This window comes from Canis aureus, chromosome 4 (genome assembly GCF_053574225.1).
Source record: "Canis aureus isolate CA01 chromosome 4, VMU_Caureus_v.1.0, whole genome shotgun sequence".
NCBI lineage: Eukaryota > Metazoa > Chordata > Mammalia > Carnivora > Canidae > Canis > Canis aureus.
In genome coordinates, this window is record NC_135614.1 from 34,025,722 (window position 1) to 34,046,018 (window position 20,297).

The following is a 20,297-nucleotide window of genomic DNA, read 5'->3' on the forward strand; positions in this document are numbered from 1 at the left end:
CTTTTAAATGTCATGTCTTGAGAATCAGTATTATAATTTACATTTTAATCACGTAGGTTTTATAAAACTCATGAGAGGGATAGTCTACTTACCCATTGATCTGTTCTTTCCATTGTTTTTCCTTCCAGCCTCACGTTTCAAGATTCTTTCTTCTGTCATTTCCCTTCTGTTTCAAGAAACTCTTTCAGCTATTCTTTAAGCAATATTTTATTAGTTGTCTTTCAACTTAGAATGTCTTTATTTCCTCTTCATTTATGAGGAAGTTTTGCTGGCTATAGAATTCTTGGCTAACTGTTCTCTTCTTTTGCCGCTTTAACAATATTATGACATTTCTGGCATCCATAGTCTCAGGTGAAAAACCCAGTTATTTGAGTGGTCCTTTCTCTCCTGGTTTATTTATTTTTTACCTTTTACCTCCCGCACTTTACCCATTTCTTTCAACCCACACCCCACCTCTGGCAACCACCAATACATTCTCTGATTCTATAAGCTTGTTTAAAAAAAAAAAAAAAAAGATTCCATATATAAGAGATCATATATTTGTCCTTCTCTGACTTATTTCACTTAGCATAATGCCTTCGAGGTCCATCCATGTCACAAATGGCAATGATTCATTCCTTTTCATGGCTAAATATTTTATGTGTATGTATGCATGTGTGTGTATACACACATCTCTATCTTAAGCACTGATAGATGCTTAAGTTGTTTCCATCTCTTATCTATTGTAAATAATGCTGCAGTAAACATGTGGGTACAGATAGCCTTTTGAGGTAGCATTTTCACTTTCTTCAAATAAACACCCAGAAATGGAATTGCTGGATATCCGATAGTTCTATTTTTAATTTGAGGAGCATCCATATTTTCATAGTGGTGGCACCAATTTACATTCCCATCAACAAGGCACAAGTGTTCCCTCTTCTCCACATCCTTGCCAATATTTTTTTATCTCTTGCCTTTTTGATAATTTTTTGATAATAGCTATTCTAACAGGTGTGAGGTGCTGTCTCGCTATGGTTTTGATGTGCATTTCACTGATGATTAGTGATGCAGAACATCTTTTCATATGTCTGTTGGCCATCTGTAGGCCTTTGGAAAAAGGTCTATTCAGATCTTCTGCCCTTTTTTAAAATCAATTTTTTTCTATTAAGTTTTAGTTCTTTATATATTTTGGATATTTACCCCTTATCAGCTACACGATTTGCAAATATGTTCTCCCATTCAGTAGGCTGACTTCTATTTTTGTTGATAGCTTTCCCTTGCTGTGCAGAAGCTTTTTAGTTTTATATAATCTTTTTTATTATTATTTTTGCCTTTGTTACCTTTACTTTTTGTGTCAAACCATCATCCCCAAGACCTTTCTCAAGGAGCTTACCACCTATGTTTTCTTCTAGCAGTTTCATGGTTTGGGGTCTTACATTCAAATCTTTCATTTTAAATTTTGTGTATCATAGAAGATAATGGTCCAGATTCACCTTTTTGTATGTGGCTGTCCAGTTTTCCCAGCATCATTTATTTAAGAGACTGTCTTTCTCCATTGTATTTTCTTAGCCCCTTTGTCATAAATTGACCACATCTATCTCTGGGCTCTCAATTCTGTTCCATTGGTGCACAAGTCTGTTTTATGTCAATACCATTCTTTTTTTTTTAAATACCATTCTATTTTAATTGTAACAGCTTTGTAATAGAGTTTGAAAACGGGGAGAAGCATGGTACCTCTAGCTCTGTTCTTTCTCAAAATTGTTTTGGTGATTCGGGGTCTTTTGTGAGTGAATATAAGTCTTAGGATTATTCTTTTAAGTGAAAATATGCCATTGGAATTTTGATAGGGATCATACTGAATCTGTACATTGCTTTGAGTGGTATGGACATTTTAACAATATTAATTCTTCCACTCCATGAGAATGAAAATACCTTCCCATTTATTGTGTCTTTGATTTCTTTCCTTAACGTCTTGCAATTTTCAGTATACGGGACTTCCACCTCCTTGGTTAAATTTATTCCTAAGTATTTTATTCTTTTTGATGTAATTATGAGATTTTAATTTCTGCTTCCCATAGTTTATTAGTGTAAAGAAATACAAATTTTTGTGTACTGATTTTAAATCCTGCATCACTAGTGTATTACTTTTATTTGAATTAAATGCACCAACATATATCATTCGTCTCAGATGTAGTGTTCAATAATTTGTCAGTTGCATTTAACACCCAGTGCTCATCATATCATGTGCCATCCTTAATGCCCATCACCCAATTACCCCATCTTCCCACCTGGCTCCCCTCCAGGAACCCCTCTTAATCCAGTTAAGAGTCTTTCAGTTTTTCTCCCTCTCTGAGGACTTTCTGGTTTTCCCTTCCTTCCCCTAGGATTCTCTGTGCTGTTTCTTATATTCCACATGAGTGAAACCATAGAACCATCTTTCACTGGTTGACTTATTTCACTCAACAAAATACCCTCTAGTTCCATCCATGTTGATGTAAACTGTAAGTATTCATCCTTTCTGATGGCCAAGTAATATTCCATTGTATATAGAGACCACATCTTTATCCATTTATCTGTCAGTGGACATCTTTGATCCTCTCAATTGATGCAGAAAAAGCATTTGACAAAATATAGCATCATTTCTTAATTAAAAATCTCCACAGTGTAGGGATAGAGGGAACATACTTCAGTATCATAAAAGCCATATACAAGACCCCACACTAAATATAATTCTTAATGAGGAAAAACAGAGTTTTCCCCTAAGGTCAAAAACATGACAGGGATGCTCACTCTCACCACTGTTGTTCAACGCAGCACTAGAAGTCCTAGCCTCAGAAATCAGGCAACCAAAAGAAAAGGCACACAAATTGGCAAAGAAGTAATCAAACTCTCACTCTTTGCAGATGACATGATACTTTATGTGGAAAGTACTGTATTATTTCTAATGTTTTTTTAACAGAATCTTTAGGGTTTTCTAAATATGTCATCTGAAAATAGTAATAGTTTTACTTATTCCTTTCCTATTTGGATCCTTTTTCTTTTTTTGTCTAATTTCTCTAGCTAGGACTTCCAATACTATGTTGAATAAAAATGAGAGGGGGTATATTTGCCTTGTTCCTGATCTCAGAAGAAAACTGTCAACTTTTTACCACTGCTTTAAAGAATTTTTGTTTTTAATTTTCATAAGTTTAAGATGAGTTTTGGTATAAATATCTTTGTATTTATTCTATTTGGATTTTTCTCTGCTTCTTAAATCTGTCAGTGTATGTCTTTCATTAAATTTGAGAAGCTTTCAGCCATTATTTTCTTCAAAAACTCATTCCTACTGTCTCATCTTCTGGGACTCGATATGTTTGGATATTGTTCCTCAGGTCTTTGAGGCTCTATTCATTTTTTTCAGTTTATTGTCACTGGGAAAATTCTATTTATCTGCCCTCAATTTCATAGATTTTTTTCCCTATAATCTTTGCTCTATGATTGAGCCTTTTGGGTTTTTTAATATTTCAGTTCTATCATATCACTTGGTTCTTTTTTTAAAGCATCTACTTCTTTGCTAAGATTTTTTTCTATTTTTTTCATTTGTCTTATGAATATATATTATATATATTATATATATATATATATATATATATAATACATATAGCCCTTAAGCTTTTTTAGTTAATATTTCAGTTCTATCCTATCACTTGGTTCTTTTTTTAAAGCATCTACTTTGCTAAGATTTTTTTCTATTTTTTTATTTGTCTTATGAATATATATATATATATAATACAATACATATAAGCCCTTCATCTTTATAAGATCATTTCAATATCTGGTTCATCTGAGTGTAGGCATCAGTTGTCTTAGCTAATTCCATTTGTAACCTCTCCTGTTTCTTTCTCTGATGGACAATTTTCTATTGTATCCTGGACATTAAATTAGGAGACTCAGGTTCCTGTTTAAATAATTTTAGTATGCAGTCACCCTGTTTCAGAATCAACACATGGATCCCAGGCCTACTATTTTGGGCTGTTGTTCCAATGCATTTTAATTTTCAGAGCCTTTAGGATGCCATTTTGGCCTACTATGTTTATCTGACACTGCTGAGATTTCCGCTGTTCCTTGCTGAGGCTGCCTGAGAGAGAAGGAGCTTCCCCAAATGGGCCACCTGATGCCCCTAGGTAGAGGAACAAAGAGTATTTCCTGGACCAGATACTTGTTCTGTCAGGATGCTCCCTACCAGAGCCACTATTTGCTTGAAATCTCTTGTGGGGGAAATGATATTTTGGGCTGCAGGATACGGAGAGTTCTTGGGCTTGGGCCAGCTGCTTGTTTTTTGCAGGAAACTTCTGCCAAAATCTCCTGGCCACCCCTTATCTCTAGGTTAGGAAGGGAAATGTCAGATCCAGCATGAATGGGAAGTACTTTCTGGGCCAGAGCATTTGCTGTGCCAGGACTCCCCCTACTTGCAGATGCTGCCTGGCCACCCGATGTCTTGAGGTGAGGAAAAAGGAGTTTTAAGTCTAGTAGGAAGTAAAAGTGCTTCCCATTGGCTCCTCAAGACAGGTATTTGACTCCTCTTATCAGTTCTACTGATCTTGCAGCCAGGACGTCTCATTCAGTTCAAGAGAATGCCAAGAGGTCCTCTCACTATGTTGTTCCTTCTGGTTCAGTGTCTATAACCAGCCCATCTGCCTCTGTTCAGGCTTCTCTTTTGGTTGCCTCTCATTTCCAAAGCTTATCGTTATCATGACCAGAGAGGAACAAGGAGAAATGGTCTCGTGCCATTTTTATGCTTTCAGCTTCCCTTCTGAACCAAATCTTAAATTGGCAGCGTGTAGGACAAAGACAAGTTCCAGAAGTATTTCTGTTCATTCCAAGATATTTTTTAATGTATGTCTGAAGTTAAATAACAAATATGTTAAAATCAGAAGGGTCCACAGAAAGTTCTATAGTCCTGGATTCTCTGAGAAAATTAAATGTGGCCACCTGGGCCTGAATTGGGGGCACAATCAGCTGAAAAAGTAGACAAGCATCCCTCTCCAGACACGGCACTTGTACCACCTATTCCCCTTTTCAAGGCCAGGCTTTTTCAGTCATTTAAATCACCAGTCTGGCCTTTGAGTTAAGAAACTTGACTTAGCCTACTACCGAACAATCACAAACCTTTATAAGTGCATTTTACACTTTCCCATAAATTCTTTCACTTGATCTTTACCATAAAAAAAATGGCACTATTTAATCCTAACTCTAAATAACAGATTGTACTATTTCCATTTCACAGCTGAGGAGACTAGGTTTTAGAATGAGGATGTGAATTACCAAGGTCATAGTGCTATTTAGTGACAGAGTTGGGATTCAACGTTCATCTTCTGACCCCACATCTGGGATGCTTTACTTGCTCCTGATAGCATAGGAGACTAAGAGGATGTTCCAAAATATTGCCACAAATATAAGACCACATTGCTCTGACACGTGAATGTCCTTTCGAAAACAGACTCATGGATTCCTTCAGCCATCATTCATTTGCACCTAGGTTGTATACTTACTTCATTAGGGCAATTAAACAGACAAAACAAAAATCTGAATCACCCCAAAGTAAACTTGAGCATTACCTTTCCAATCAATTCTATCACACTTCAGGCAGACTGCTTTGCTGGCACTCAGGTTGATGGGATGGGTACAAACCTACCACACCACACACGTCTCCCACCTGCACAGGTTTTAAATATAGTCTAGGAGACTGGACCAACACACTTTTAAACAATCTATAGTCTTCTATGATAGAAATCTCGGTTGTGTAGATTTGCATGGAGAACAGCTATTGGAAAGCAAAGAAGTTGAGATACTTAAGACTTAATGATTTATTCTGTAGTCTGTATCTTCTATAAAAGGGTGACCTTTGATAAAACTACTGGGAGTATAGAAGGAATCAGAAGTGTCATAGAAACACCATGAATAATGCCTCCTTGTGAGTGATCTTTCTGGTGTCACTGCTGCAAACTCAGCCAAATGACCAGTTTTCCTGAGGGATAGATAAAGAATAACCCCGTCTCTGCAACCATGCAGCAAGAACTGTTAAAAAAAAAAGAAAAAAAAAAGAAAGAAAGAAAAAGAATGAACAAGAATGAACAGATAGGCTCAGACAAATGAGAGTGTTTGTTGCCCGAACAGGGAGGCAGCATGTTTGAATGGAGAGGACAGAAAGTAGGTGAGGTGTAGAAGCAGCAGCAACTCAACAAATACAAAGTCCAAAGGGCATGGTGGTTTTAAACCCTGGGCTCAAATTCTAAAATACTCCATTTCTCTTGAGGTTGGCAGGCTTGTTGCCAACTTTGACCAGTAGAGTATGGCAGGAGGGAAGCTGAGTGACGTCCAAGGCTAGGTCATCATGGCCACGTTCAAACACCTGCTCCTGGAGTCCTGAGCTGCCACACTAAGTGGGTCTCATGTGGGCTTCTCTAGATGAGAGCGAGTCCAGCCTTCCTGCCATTCCACCATAGGTGGCAGACATAGGAGTGAAGAAGGTTCCAGATAAACCCAACCCCAGCCGTTCAAACCACCCCCAATCTCAATAAGTCTTCCCAGCTGGGGTCCCAGACATCACAGAGACAACCCCTGCGGTCTACACACTCTCTAAATTCCTGACACATTAAATCCAATAGCAAATCAAAATTGTTATCATTTTAAGTCACTAACTTTTGAAGCTGTTTATTATGCAGAAATAGAACAGAGGGTAGTTATAAAGGCAAAATGGGGGAGAGAGAGAGGTAGGTTTAGTAGACAGTGGGTGCAGGAGGTAGAATTAAGCTTGACTACAGAACACAGCTGAAATGTGAATGGGAAAGTCAGTGGTAAGAAACCACATGAGCTTCAAAGGACTAGGAGCCTCTGCTGCAAGCCCAACTCTGGGTGCCAGCAACATGTATAAAAAGCTAGAATTACATTCATTCATGACAGCATGAGATTATTCTCCAGGAAAATGCCAACTGGTCTTTTGTATTTTTCCTTCTGTACAAAAGAACTCTCACTTTCACCAGAACCCGCCCACCCACCCCCTCCTCAGCCTGCAGCACCCAGTCTCACACAGCCTTGTGGGCAAATGCCACCCAAGGCATCCACTCCTCAAGAAACCAGAATTCACCAGCACTCTGGTGGAAGGCCCTTAGTTGTGTGAATCCCGTGTCCCAGAGTTGCTGAATCCACCTCATATCTTATTCTAAGCTGGTGTACTGGACAACCGCCCTCATGTCTTAGACCACAACACTTGGTTACGATGCACCCTCTTTACCTTCCTGGGCTGGACTTGCCTCACTTTAACTCCTGGCTGGCATCCCGTGTGCACCAGGCACACCACCTGACTTGGATGCTCCCACAGTTAGACAGGAGTCCCCATGCTGCATTGAATGTCCAGAGAATGAGCAACTGGCCATCCTACTTTGGGGGATTTCCCTGAAGAGTTGTGTTTGTTGTCCAAACCCCAATAGCTGCTTCCTCCCGCTCCACAGTGGACCCACCTACCTTGAAGACATACCCTCTAAGTTGTAATAACTCTTGCAGGAAGTGCAGCAGTTTGATAATAGACCAAACACTGCCCGCCCAGATCCAGTATGAAACCTCTTTTCTTTTAAGCACTTCCTCTGATTCCCCAAACACCAGTGCAGAAGGTCAAAGATGTATGCCAGCTCGGTGCTTCCCTGATTTACTTGTGGCTGACTACAAAGCCAGCCCTCCTCCGTGGAGCCATTCGTCTAAGTGGGATACTTAAGTTCAGATTTCCCGTTAATACCCGTGGAGCCAACTCCCAGCTTACTCAGCTCTGAGACCAGAGGAAAGACTTAATGGACCTCAAAGTCTCACAAGTTGGCAATTTAAGCAGAAATTTCCAAATTTTCCAAAGGAACTGATTTCCTGCTTCAGTCGCTAGAAGGGAGAACAGAACTGGAGAATGTGACAGTCTGGTGACCTCATTGCCAAGGAAATTGGGCTGCAAGATTATGAAGTAGCACCTCATGGGTCACAAGCCTTAGCAGACACCTCCCATCAGCCAATGATAAGCATCAGAGAAACACCCAACAATGGACTCATTCTTTTCTCCCAAAGGAGGGAAGCAAGAGCAAGTGTGAGGGGCTGGGAGGAGAAGTTCTGAGCTTTGATTGAGCCCCATTGTCGAGCTGTCTGGGAAGATTGCACAGCTGGGCTAAGTGTTGTATTCAGCAAAACATATGATGGACAGTGCTTTTGTGCCAAGGACACTCCAGTCAGCGCGGAGCCTTAGACGCCTGAGAAAATTAAAGCCTTTTCAGGTTCTTTCGCAACACATCTGATTTCTATATTAAATTTGAGTGTGGATGGGCATTGTGTCGGGTAATTGCCAGCCCTGAATGTCACCTTAGGTGTCAGGCTTGCTCCGATCTCAGACAGGGAAAAGCCAGCTCCCCCAGCACTCACACTGCCCCAGATATGAGTGACAGCACGGGGTGTGCGGGGAGGGGGCCGGGGCTTGAAAGAGAGATGGCTGGAGTCTTATCCCATTAATTTCCGGCCCCACCTGATTTTATACACAAGAATAGGATCTATAGGTTTCTGACCTCTAAGTCACAAAGCCTGGGCTAGAAGAGAAGTTACCTGTGTTAACATCACAGGCAGCAAGCATCAAACCCCAGGCTGAAAAGGAGGAGAAAAGGGAATCTGGTATTACATGGTAGAAAACGGCCGGGTTGGCCCGGGAGCCCACATCATCACAACCACAAAATATAGATGATTCACATCCTCATCAGGCTGATGGCTTTGTTGTGGGAAACTGGAGACATTCTCGGGATGGGCCAGGTGTTAAGGGAGTAGCCTGTCCATGGCAGGTCAAGCAGGGCATAGTCCAGAGTGAAGACCTGTGTGCTAGGCACGGCACTAGATGGCCTTACGCACATCAGGTAACCCAACTTACAGAAAAATACACAGAGATTCCGAGAAGTTCAGGGATGGTCAAGGTCAGTTACTTACAGAGCTGGTATTCAAACCCAGGTCTCTTGAACCCCTCGACAGTATCCAAATGTCACCTCTTCAGAGAAACCTTCCCGGCCCACCTGAAGCACCAGACCCTCCATCGCTAGCACATCACTAAAGCCGAATGGTTCTTCTTAGCCCTTGCTACTATCCAAGTTATTCTGTTTACTCATTGCATACAGGTGCCCTATCTCTCCTCATAGAATGTCAATTCAATGAAAGCAAGGATTTCATCTCCTGCATGGCTGCCTCTCCAGAGCCAACAACAATGCCTACACAAGAATTGATGCACAATACATGCACAGGAAATGAATTCAAGCCAGCCTGAGGGGTCTCTGATGCTTCTTCCTTTGGGCATAGGATTGGGGGTAAGGCCAACTCAGCAGAAAGTTCAGAGCTCATCTTCTAAAGGAACATGAAGGTGGGTATGCAGCAGGAAGCATGGCCCCTGGCATCAGTGGATAGGCTGGGACCAGAGGGCTAGAAATAAGGCCATGAGTGAAACTCTTACCATAGAGCCACCCCATCTATAAAATGAGACTAATAATAGAGCCTAAATCATAGACCTATTGGAGGGTTAAAGGAGTTAATATAGGTAAACTCTTAGGGGTACCTGGGTGGCTCAGCAGCTGAGCATCTGCCTTTGGCTCAGGTCATGATCCCTGGGTCCTGGGATGGAGTCCTGCATCTCTGTGTCTCTCATGAATAAAATATTTTGATAAATAAAATTTAAAAAATAAAGCCTGACAGGAGTCCTCAGTAAGTGCCCATTATTGTATTTCTTTCACGGATAGAATCAGCAAGTTTAGGATGTATTGTGTATTAGGTATTGCACTGAGAGCTTTGTAAAAAGTATTTTTTTATCAATAGATGAAATTAGATGAGTATTTATATGTGTATGTGTATATATGTGTGTATATATAGATCATAGATTATATATAATTATAAATTATTATAAATGTATAAATTATTATTATAAATTAAATTATAAATTATAGGTTGGATAAAGAAAATGGAAAATTTTCTTCAAAGATTTTAAGATCACCCAAAGTTACTAAGGAGGAGGACAAGGCTTTAAGCCCCTATTTGACTCCCAAGATGGAATTCCTCACCATAACAGAATAACTGGCTACTTTTCTTTCTGGCTTGAACAGCTCTGTACCCCAGAACACACGGGTTCTGTCCCCCAGTCATGGCCTCCAATGCTCAGTGCATGAACATGGAAGTTCTGCAGGAATGGGAGGACCCCAAAGCCTTGTCCTTGGGCAGCCAGCACTTCTGGAAATAAGTACCGTGCCAGCCGCGCTGAAGCAAGCTGTAGCCACCCTGCGAGGAGATAATTTCCTGTAGGCCCTGGTGCATCCCTGGGCCAGGGAAGCAATGTGAGGCAGCAAACCCAGAAGGTCCCTCTCCTGGAACCTCCAGGGTCCACACCAGCTCTCCTATAGCAGGGCCTTGCCTACTCCAAACCTGCTCTTCCAACAGCTGGACTAAAACTGGAAGTTCAGGAAGCTGAAACAGGAGGAAGGACCTGGAGGTGAGGGTGGCGAGGAGGTCACGGGGTGAGTTAGAGTCGGCGACGTGCTTGGACAAACGGCCCCCCATCTCAGCGGCTTGTACAACAAAGCTTTACTTCTTATACCACAGGCTGCACAGTCAGTAAGGAGGAGGGGTGAGCAGGCGGCCCCCCCAGGCTCTTCCCATGTGCTTGCTCCCTTCCTCCCAGACGCCTGGGAGCTTTCTAGGCCTTGGAACTCTGTGTTGGATCTTGGGCATGTAGCCGGCCAGCAAGGCCCGAGGGAGCCAGAAGGGAGTATCTACCACACGGGAAATATTTTATTGCCAGACCCTAAAGAGGCACACGGCACTTGTACCCACAGGCCACTTGCCAAAATCTAACCAAACTGCAAGGGGTACTAAGAAACGTAGTCAAGCTGCCGTGCGTGGAGGGAGCATGCTTGTCGAAAACCTAAGATCCTCTTTTGCGGTTTCCATTTCTTTAGAAATGAGCTGTGTCCAAGTCATAGGACAGCGGGGACTGACCTGCCCGGCATGAATTCCCTTCGGCCAGGTCCAAACTGCCCACCCTGGGAGTTCTCACGTACACACAGGCCAACCATTCAGTAGCCCCCCCGAGCTCCTGTGGAGCGGGAGTCCAGGATGGGAATGGGGAGCGCCTGCATGTGCGTGCAAGGCCTGCGTGTACGTGCAAGGCCTGCTACACATGCAAGGCCTGCAGACTCGGGCGCTCTGCAAAGTGGGGTTCCCCGAGGCAACCTCACAGTCACTCGCATGCCCCCTGGACTTCCTCAGCTCCCCCCAGCGTTGCAAACCCCCGAGGTGACTAGCCTCCTCAGCTGAGGGCTCTGGAGCCAACAAGACATGGGCCACCTCTAAAGGGCTACCGTTTTCCTGCGGCCAATGCCACAACCGCTGGGGCGCCCGCACCCTACTACGAGTCCTGTGATTCAGCCAGCATTTGTTGAACACGACGGGGGCAGGCAACAGATTCCAAGTAAAAAAGCAATTAGAAGAAAGCTCCCACCCTGATAGAGCTTTCCATCTGTTGGGGGAGGCAGAAGGGGCCTCCAAGCCCAGAGACGGCACCCAAGCCAGGCCCCGGGGACCAGAGGCGGGTGTCCTGCTAACCAAGCGCTGGAGCCGAGACCTGGGGCGTGCGAAGCAGCTACTCCCCCTGGACGGAGGGGGCAGGGGGGTGACCAACACACAGCGCCTGAGCAAAGGCGGCAATGACCAAGTGGTTCCACGAGGCTGGAGAAAGGAGTCTGAGCGGGAAGAGAAGCCAAGTCAGTCCAGCCCAGGCAGGCAGACGCAGGTTGTCTCCAGGCACTTAGGTGCTACCCAAAGACTAAGGGGCAGCCCCGAAGGCCCTGCAGGAAGGAAACATGGTCAGGTTTGTGCGGAAGAAGAGCCGCCCCCTGTGACCACAGGGGCCAAGGGGAGAGCGCGAGGGCCAGAGGCAGGCCGTGTAGCAGGTGCTGGGGGCCCACACACCCCGAAGGCAACAGGATGGAGCGGGCCCGGCCGCATCCAGCACAAGCAGGAGCTCTGCATATGATGCCTCCACACACCAGAATGTTCTCTCCTAAGGAACTCCTGAGGGTGCCGCCCGAGCAGGGGAAGGGCTATGTTCTGAGCACGAGCAGGCCCGAGCAGTTCACCGCACGACGCTGCACAGAGCACCCCCAGGGGTGCAAGAACAAGCAGGCCACCTGCCTCATGCCCCCGGAGGCCAGGCTGCCCGCTGCCAGCTCCCTGGCCGCCCTCCCACCACCGTTGTGGGGGTCCCCGCGAGAAGTGGCTGCCTCCACAGGCAAAAGTGAGGAAAGGGGTAACACAGTGAAGGAAGAAGAGTGGCCCTGGCATGCAAACTGCGGGGTGAGGAGAAGACTGGGAGGCGCCACAGGCCTCCAGGAGGGCATCTCACAGACCCTGCCTCTGGCTTCCTGCCCTCAACCCTGAGTAACCCCCGAGGGGCTGGCAAGGCTTGGGTAGACTTGGGCCATCTCAGCAGGCAGGCGGCACAAGCAGCTGCCCTGCAGGCAGGTCGGGTCTTGGAGGGGCGCTTGTACTCCAGGCAAACGCGCTGCGAACGGGTATTTGGGGGGACAGTCAGCCGCCTTGAATCTCCAGGCCCACTGTCCTTGAGTTCACCCTCAAGGCTGATTCTCCTCCTCCTCAACGAAGTCATACCGGATGAGTTCATCTACCCTCTCTGAATGCTTTTGTGTTTCCAGGGCAGTTGGGATGACAAGTGCCACTCCTGGGTGGGTTCACATTTTGATCTTTTTCTTCTCAGAGGAAGGTGGGGACTCCTGCCCACTTTGGCACAATGATAGTCATCCTAACAACTTCTCATTCATAAAGGATTAGGATTATGAAATATTTTCATTTGTGCCAAATTCTTTTTTTTTTTGGCTGAGTTTTTTTTAATTCAACTTGCCAACGTAGAACACCCAGTGTTCATCCCATTAAGTGCCAAATTCCTCATTTTCTTTTAGCTGAGTTTTTATATTTTTTAAATTCAATTTGCCAACGTATAACACCCAATGCTCATCAAGTGCCAAATTCCTCACTTTTGAAACAAACTATAATCGCATTTTAAAAAAATAAAAATTTTAAAAATCGCATTTTTATTTCATCCTTCATCTAGTTATGCATGAAAGTTGTGTCTTTGTTCTGATTATGGATTTTTTTTATTTAATTCTGTGGTATCCCAGTCAGGAAATGTGGCATGTGTCATTTTATACTCTTTGGAACATACTAAGATTTCCTTTTGGGCATACATGATCAACCCCTGTTGAATCCTTGATTTATCTCAGTCAGCTGAAATGCATCTTAGCACAGTTTCTAGGAGGAATGAAAAAGTGGCATCCTTTCTAAACCACTGCATTTCTAAAAGTGGCTTTTTATGGATTCACACACAAAAGACAATTTAGCTGAACATAGAAATCTTGGGTCACAACCTTCTTCATTTAAGCCTCTAGAGATGGCAGTTCTGGGTTGGAGGGGAATCTGAGTGAGTGGATGTTTCCTCCTTTGTAGATACCTTGTTCCTCTGTTGAGATGCTTGCAGGCTTTTTTTTTTTTTTTTTTTTTTTTTTTTAGCTCATCAAAATAGTGTCTTCTTTTCTCATCTTCTGTGGCAGCCCTAGTGGCTCTGAAAACACAAGGATACTTCAGAGGAGGCAAGACACCACGTAGTGGGGTTGGGGGACCCACGGCTGATATATCAAATTTACAAATGCACAGATTATAAACTGCTGAATGAGGAGGCACAAGCCACCTGCGCGGAGCCAGGAGGTAGCTCCTAGGATCTGAGCTCCCACTTTGGGGAAGTGAAACCCATAGGGTCGTTTTGATTAAAAACAGTTTCAACCTGCCTGCAAAAAGTAGTAGAGTCACAAGATTTCCTACTTACAGATCCCAGAAATGGACTGTGGGGGAGGGGGTGAAATTAGGTGCCATCCAATGAACTTCCAATGAGGAAGGGCACTCTTCCAACCCAGGTAATGGAGAAGAGAGAGAGAGAGAATGAGCGTGCAAGTACAGGGTAGCAAGTGCCTATTAGTTATGAGGTGGTTGGGCCAGAGATCACTAACTTTTCCCAGGCTTAACTCTGCTTATTTTAAAAGGTACCCCAGGAAACGTAAAGTGTGAACTTAAAGCAGGCATCCTGAACTCAAGTCCTTAAGATATAATATCCAGACTCCGTGTGAACAGGGTTATCATCCTGCAAAATGCCTAGGTAGCAACTCAGAAAAACTAAAGTTATGTTTCCCATCACAGGGAGGCAAGCTCTGTGGCTTCTGGGAAATGTCCCCCATAGGGACGTGGGAGGACTATACTTTTCATGGCAACCTCCCAAGCTACACCAAGCATTAGCCATGAGCACAGTAACTCAAGCACACACTCCTGTGCACTCACTTCCCCTCGTGAGCACAGCTTTATTATAAATCAATAGGATTTCTGCAGCAAGGGCAAAAGTCACGTGTGTGGGACTGAGCAAAGAATAAGTTGAACCTTGAAAAGGATTTTCCTAGCTGTAGGGTATCTTCTCCTCCAGGCTTTTGTCTCAACAACAGATGCCAGTGTTCACACCCATGCCCTGCTTTCCTCTGAGTGTTGCCTCTGTCCGTGCCTGAATCTAGTGGGTCCTATGCCTCAGAACTAGTGAGGCCCTGAGCCATTCTCCCCACCCCACATAGGTCTCATACTAAAACATTATGGGACTATACTCCAGGACCTGGAAAAGGTATCTCAAGAAAACCGTAAGAGAAGATGGCACAAAGCTGGTGGAGGTGGTCCTGCTAAAAATGGAATTGGCCTCAAGATGCTTACCAATAGAATCCTAATAGAGGTATGAGGATGTAAGAGCGGTAGGACACCTGCCTCATTTTCCAGAAGGAGATCTTGCAGAAGGACAGCCTCATAGGGAAAACCGGCCAAGCCCACCCGCCGTCAGCAGGTACCAGTCCCACCACTATTATGTGAATGAATGCTCCACAGGGCACTCCTGTACGAACACGTACGGCAGCCCCTTTGAGAGGACACCCCCAGCTCAAGACGGTGAGTTAGATCAGACCTGAAATTGCTAACTGGCATGTCTAGTCTGAAAAGGGTGAAATCCTTAAACTCTCATTTAATATCTATCATGGACTAAACATGTCCCCCTAAAATCTGTATGCTGAAATCTAATTTCCATCATCTGTGATGATGTGTAGAGGGGGAGCCCGTGAGAGGCAACTAAATCAAGGGTAGAGCCTCCTCTCCCACCCATGACGTGATTGGTGCCCTTATAAGGAGAACTTACCCCCTCCAGGCCTGCCTCTTGGGTGAAGAACCTTTCAAGGTGCCTGAAGTCTATCCCTTTTCCAGGGGACCCACACCTGCTGCTCACTCCCACTCCCATCTCCCCCCAGTGTTCTCTGCCCTTTGCCACACGAGGACACAGCAAGATAACAGCCGTCTATGAAACAGGAAGAAGGCCCTCTCCAGATGCAGAATCTACCAGGGACTTGATCCTGGACTCCCCAGCCAACTAGTGAGAAATAAATTGGCTGTTGAAGCCCCATAGTCTAAGGCATTTGTGGTATAGCAACCCAAACCCAAGACAATAGCTCTTCTGAAATTTTCTCCCATATATCTGTGACCAGAAAGCACTGCTATGACATACTAGGACATGAGGTACTTCCCTAAAATTCATCTACTCCTAAGTGTTTCCAGAGATGCTAGACCTGAGAGATATTCATCAGTACGACGATGTAACTGTCAAAGGAGTTTCAGCTGGGAAAGCCTACGCCAAGAATTCAAAGCTCTGAAACAGCATAAAGAATACCACTGAACCTTATTTAGCCCAATGCTCCCCAAAGTATTTGGCCACAAAGAACCCTTTTCAAGTAATACTCATTAACATCCAAGACCCCAGAGCACACTTGGAAAAATACTGTGCTAAGAAAACCTTCCAGATCAAAGGATTTGTCACACGGCCTCCTTACCACACCCCCTCGGCGTGGTCCCAGCCAGAAATCAACAGAAGAGAAAGCAGAGTGTAACCTGTTTATTGAATTAGCTGGACTCAGGAGGGTGCCTTCTCACTGGGTCTCCTCTTAACCTGCTCAGACAAACCCAAGGAGTCTGTCCCTGAGTGAAATCCCAAGCAGGTTGCAGAGCTTTCTAGGTCATTCTCAGCTACTAACAGTGGTATCATGTTCGGAAGCAAAAAGAAAAAAAAAAAAAAAAAAAAAAAAACTGTCATCTTGAATACTATAACTTCAATCTCCTATTCAACTTAAAACTTCTCTCCCCAAACCACCACATCAGGGCTAAGAGAGCGAGCCCAAAATGGGAAAAGGGAAATTAGTCGTTCTTGACCTTTTTCTCAAGCATTGCCCCAGGCTCAACTGTTCTTCTCCCATGCACTGTACTGCACCTGGGTGCTCTTTGTTGGGGAAGGGAGAAGAGCCATGGGAGAAGAATGTCAAAGTGCCTGATATGCCCGGTGCTATTTCCAGTCCTCTCTGGGTTTTTAAATGCCTTTAGTCCTAGAGAACATTCAAATAAGGACTCTTTTGTCCTATGGGGGCATCCCAGGGGTTTCTTCAAAGATCCCCTATGGCAGAGACATCCTGCCTGTACTCACTCACATGCATATTGCCTCTTCTAACTACTCAGTAGGACAGTGCTCTAAACCCCTGGCATCCAGCAGTCCATCAGAGAGAGGGTCATCTTACCCCCTCCAGGCCAACCTCCTGGGTGAGGAACCTTTCAAGGTGCCTGAAGTCTATCCCTTTTCCAAGGGACCCATTTCTGCTGCTCACTCCCACTCCCATCTCTCTGCACAGCCATCAGAGCCAACCCCAGGAAGTATCCCAGCTGAGGGCCTTTTCAGGTGTGGATTAGGTCTCTGTCTCCACATTCTTCAAAATCCAGGGAACACTTTTCATGCTCTCTTTGGGACTCTGCAGAGCTCCCCCTCCCTCTCAACTTGATGATAAAGAACTCACTTCACTCCCTCATGGGAATGGCCCATTCCCATGGCCCAGCTCATTGACATCTCTGTGTAGGTTGGATTCCCTGAATATAGACTCTGAAATGGGGATTTACACCAAGGAGTTTTATTGAGGAGCACATGCAAGAGTGACTCCTGTAAAGAAGGAAAGGGAGAAGCTGAACTTCCACAAGGTTGCATCAGCTCTCAGCTGATCTACCAGGGAGCTCTGAAGCCAGACTGGCCTTTCTCAGATTGCAGCAAAGGGTCATAAAATCCCTTTAAACCCCTGCACACTGGCTGGATATAGGCCGCCCCCAGGAAGTGTGTACAAACTTGGGCAAAGGTGACTTCCTCAAAGATTTCCCAGAAAAGGATGCTGTCATGGATCACAGGAGCCAGCTCTCCCAGCAGCTGGTGGCCTGAGAGCCCACATGCTGAGGGTGGGACTTGAGGTACTCTACAGCACAGGGCCTTCAGGCCCCAAATGTCAAAGACAGACCAGACCTACTTCACGTCCTCTTCAGAAATGAGTGCTTGCTATTTTGTGTTGATCTTGTTGTCATTTTCACTCATCAATGGGAACCTCAGGTATTTGTTAAAGCTGGGGAGCTAGTGGTGCGATCCCCAGGAGGGACAGCAATGAGTCCCTATTCTTTCCTGGCTCTGCTCATCACTGTCTGGGTTCAGCTCATGTCACCCACCAGTCTCAATTTCCCTAGATATAAATCAAGACAGCAAAACCACTCTGCCTACCTCTCTTGACCACGGTGACCTACAGATGAGACATCTGATGCACATGAAAGGCTTCAGGATCTGCTACAGACACACTGAAACCTCTTCAAAGTATTCACATGATATTAATAGATTTGCTGAGCACTTTCTGCTCAAGCTCCATCAGCGTTTGGTGATCAACTCTCCTAGAAAATAGCATTCATGACAGAACTTCTGCAAAGTCAGTCTTCATCCCTGGGGAAGCCACCAGGCACCACCCTAAAGGTCATGGACAGACACTAAGGGCTGTGAGCCAGGGTAGGTCAGATGGCAAAGCAATAGGTCACAGAGACTGAGGAGATGACCTGTACTTCTGGCTCTGCCATTCAGAGACATGTAAGTCACTCCCTATGCTGGAATCTGCTGCATCTATAAAATGAAAGCATTGTTCCAGGGCAGGACTTTCAAACTCTTTCAGTAACAGAACTCTGTTTTCAAGTAGAAATTTTTTTCAAACCCTAGTACATGAAAGTGTTAAACAGTCTCTTCTGATGTTTAAACACGGGCTGGTGATGAAAATTTCCAAATTTTGTAGTCTTAGGAGTCCTAATAATGCAATCACTCTGAAAATAGTTCCTGTGTGTCTACCATGTGCCAGGCATGCTCCTAGGCAGGATGTCCAGCAATGTGTGACAGGAGGGATATCCAGTACAATCCCTGCCCTCCAGGAATTCATGGTCAATTGGGTGGGCCAACTCATGTGCAATCACAGTACAGAATGAGAAGTTGTCAGATAGGAGAATTTTAAGCACATCAGAGATTTTTAACCCAGGTTTGGCATTATGAGGAAGTCATGGTTTATATTCCAGGGAAACTGGGTGTAAAGCATGTGTTAGAATGACTGGTGACTGGATGTGAGGGTAATCTGGCTGTGACATCTGTCACCCAATTCATTGCCAAGGTTGAGTCCACTGATCTGGCTCACCAGACAGGGTCCTCCCTCCCTTACCACTCCATGAGCATCCCTCCTATTGCTATATGCGTGAAGAGGATGACCTTCCCAGTAGAGAAGGACTGCTCTTTGGTCAAGAGCATAAGAGTAGCTGCACTCTCCTGTTAGAACCTCCAAAACAAGCTCTCAAGGTCCATTTGTAGGAGGAAGTGGGGTTATCAAGCTTCCAAGACTCCAGAAACATCCAAATGAAGTGCTGCATGTGGCAGTCTGCCTTTCAGAAGGGAGGAAGGAGAGAAAAAGAATGACTAGCTACTGAAGAGAGAACTCTTCCTGGTAGAAAGCCTGGCTTTTCCAGAGGCTCAGAATAGAGAGACAGGCAGACAGGCAGACACACACTGACTTTTGAAGAACTGAGTAAAGATTGGTTCCAATATAAAAGAAAGAATTGAAGGTAGGAGATGGAAGAAACAATTCAGCACTGCATAGACCACAAAAAGGTCACTCATGAAACACTAAGAAAATTGGGTTTTATCAAAAGTGCCATGAAAACCCAGTAATGGATTTTTAGCAAAGTTTAAGACTCACTAGTCTAGGTGACCCCTCAGAGTATCTCCAACACTAATGCTTCCAATAACAGATTTCATTAAGCCCAGCCAATAAAGTCTTGCACATTAATTAAGCCATTCAGCAAATATTTGCTAAATGTAATTAAAAGGTGATTATTTAAATCATAAAGACTTAGGGAAACATCCTTGGGGGGGGGGAAGATAAAGGTAAATCTATTGCTGGCAGAAAACCCAATTTATATTTTCAGCGGATATCATCACATCTCCAGGAGGAAAGAAAAGGAAGGGAGAAGATTCAGAAGGGTACAGACAAGGGGAAGGAGAAAGTGGCTGCCTAAAACAATATAGGTCAAGACTGGGATGCTTTGGGGCTAAGAAAAAAAGAATGAGAGGTCACGAAACACTGAGTGAGAAAGTTAATTGGGATGCTGAATCAGGGCAGCTAAGAAGGTGAGTGCTTCCTATCCAGGACCAGAGCCAGTTAGTAGGTGACTGAGACAGCCCCCCAAGGACTAGACCAGGGAATGTGGACCCCTAGAAGCTGAGCAGTATCCCAAATAGTCATTAAATCTCAAAAGAGACAAAAATCTTGTACTCAGAAGATGATCTATCAATCAAAGTGTCCCAACTTTGACTGACATCGTTGGCCTCTAGAAAACCTTACCTCTCAGTGTTTACACCCTCATAGAGTACTTTCCCTGACTCGGGCTTGGCCACGTGACTTGTGTTGGCCAATGTGACATTATCAGGGTTGATCCAGTAGGGGCCTATCCTCCTAGAATGCCCTCTTTAGGGGCACCTGGGTGGTTCAGTAGTTGAGCACCTGTCTTTGGCTCAAGTCGTGACCCCGGGGTCCTGGAATCAAGTCCCGCATCAGGCTCCCTGGGGGGAGCCTGCTTCTCCCTCTGTCTCTCATGAATAAATAAATAAAATCTTCGAAAAAAAAAAAAAATTTCCCTCTTGAAACCCAGCTGCCATGCTGTCAAAAAATCCAGCCTACCTTGTTGGAGAAAAGGGCCACGTAGAAAAGCTCTGAGGGATGACACCACATGGAGAAAGAGGCTTCAGGGAAAGACCCTAGATGCCC

At 44.6% G+C, this 20,297-nt stretch overlaps 1 protein-coding gene across 1 annotated transcript in view; it reads right to left on the minus strand.

Moving 5' to 3' along the window:
* The window catches only part of LOC144312478 (uncharacterized), a 33,131-nt gene extending 13,199 nt beyond the window's left edge, over nucleotides 1-19,932 (minus strand). Inside the window, exon 1 of the mRNA XM_077895224.1 lies at nucleotides 19,875-19,932. The gene's annotated coding sequence lies outside the window, so the exon portion shown is untranslated. The remainder of the gene's footprint in view (nucleotides 1-19,874) is intronic.
* Nucleotides 19,933-20,297: the final 365 nt, after the last annotated feature.